At 44.4% G+C, this 1607-nt stretch overlaps 1 protein-coding gene across 1 annotated transcript in view; it reads right to left on the bottom strand.

Moving 5' to 3' along the window:
* The window catches only part of LOC107301472 (protein adenylyltransferase FICD-like), a 3649-nt gene extending 3547 nt beyond the window's left edge, over nucleotides 1-102 (bottom strand). Inside the window, exon 1 of the mRNA XM_015830692.1 lies at nucleotides 76-102. The gene's annotated coding sequence lies outside the window, so the exon portion shown is untranslated. The remainder of the gene's footprint in view (nucleotides 1-75) is intronic.
* Between the last annotated feature and the right edge of the window lie 1505 nt (nucleotides 103-1607).

The following is a 1607-nucleotide window of genomic DNA, read 5'->3' as shown; positions in this document are numbered from 1 at the left end:
GTCCTCCCAACTATCTCCCCCTCCCCTATAAGACCCCCTTCTTTCTCTCCCCACTACTGCCCCCCCTCCCCTTACCCGGCTCGCTCTGTGCTCCACTCTTCCATCATCTACAGTAGTTTCCCTTCCGGCTCCGCCCCTCAACCCGCCCTTCCTTCTTTCCTCGTCCTCCGATTGGTCGCTGTAGGGCTCGCTTCCTTAGCCCCGCCTCCACCGACGGCCCCCTCTTCTTCTTCCATTGGCTGCTCTCGCTTATCGATCTCCCTTTGGGTCCCGCCTCTTTTCGGGGAGGGAGAGGGAGGAGGCGAAGACGCAAGGCCCGAGAGGCTTGTCTTCGTGGAGGAACGCGATTGGCTTATTTCCTTGTCCATCGGAAAAGTCGTCTTTGGGCCAATGGGGAAGGGAGGGGAGGGAGGCGGGACGCTCGGATTAAAAAAAATAAGACGGCCAATGCGTTGTCAAGGAGACGGGCGCGAGGGAAGCCGAGGGTGAGCCTCGCTTTGGCGGCGCAAATTGCTCTTGTCTCGGGGTGGGGAAACAAAGAAGGGGCGCGGGAGGACCCGAAAGACCCCCTTCCCCCCTTTGGCTGCCTTATCTGCCTAGCGCCGCTCACTCCGAATAGGAAAACTTCCGGTGCAGAAAGCCGGCGCGGCCATGTTTGTTTTGGGCAAAGAAGCGAAGCGTTTCGTCAGATCCGGAAACCTGAAAACATTATGACGTCATTTTCCCGGACTTTACAATGCCCAATATTGGAATTGCAAGAAGACGCGCTTCTTTATTAGAGATTCGGTTTTTGTGGCCTTTTTTAAAATTTATTTTTAAGGAGAGCCCTTGGCAGGATTGATTATTAAATGAAACCATTGCAATAATTTAGAATAGAGTAGAGTAGAAACAGAAACAAGAATAGAATAGAATAGAATAGAATAGAATTAGGAATGGAAGAATAGAATAGAATAGAATTAGGAATGGAAGAATAGAATAGAATAGAATAGAAAATAGAATAGAATAGAATAGAATAGAATAGAATAGAATAGAATAGAATAGAGCTGGAAGGGATCTGACAGGTCTTCTAGTCCAGCCCCCTATGTGTGTTATAATATGATTTGTGACATCCATGTATCATAGTGAATGTACCTGTTCTATATTTCACGTGCATTTCTTTCTAAATAAATATATATAGAAAGAAAAATCTATGTAGCTGCTAGGAGTTGCAAAGGGCTGGATGATAGTGAAGGGATTTTATTGTGCTTATGATTTTAGTATGTTTAAGTTTGACATTAGCATTTATTTTATATATAGTAACCATTTTATATTGATACTTATAGTGTTATCATGTCATCATTGTTTTGTTATTTTGTAATCATTATTTTGTAGCTAATTGCTTGATCAGATGCTTTATATATATATATTGGAAAAGTAAGGGCTTCATGCTTTGTAGGTAGAGGTGATTGCTTATATGAAAAGAGCACGGTAAGGGGAGGGGGGAAAGGAGTTACAGATGGAGCCTGGGTTGCTGTGTATGAGTCATCATCTAAGATGGTACCAAGACCTGATCTTTTTGTTCTGGAAAGGTATAAAAGGCGGAAGACATCTTTTCTGGTTGTTGCCTT

The sequence above is a fragment of the Protobothrops mucrosquamatus genome, unplaced genomic scaffold, assembly GCF_001527695.2.
Source record: "Protobothrops mucrosquamatus isolate PMUCROS unplaced genomic scaffold, P.Mucros_1.0 scaffold13257, whole genome shotgun sequence".
Taxonomy (NCBI): Eukaryota; Metazoa; Chordata; class Lepidosauria; order Squamata; family Viperidae; genus Protobothrops; species Protobothrops mucrosquamatus.
This window is presented reverse-complemented; position numbering and strand designations above follow the sequence as displayed.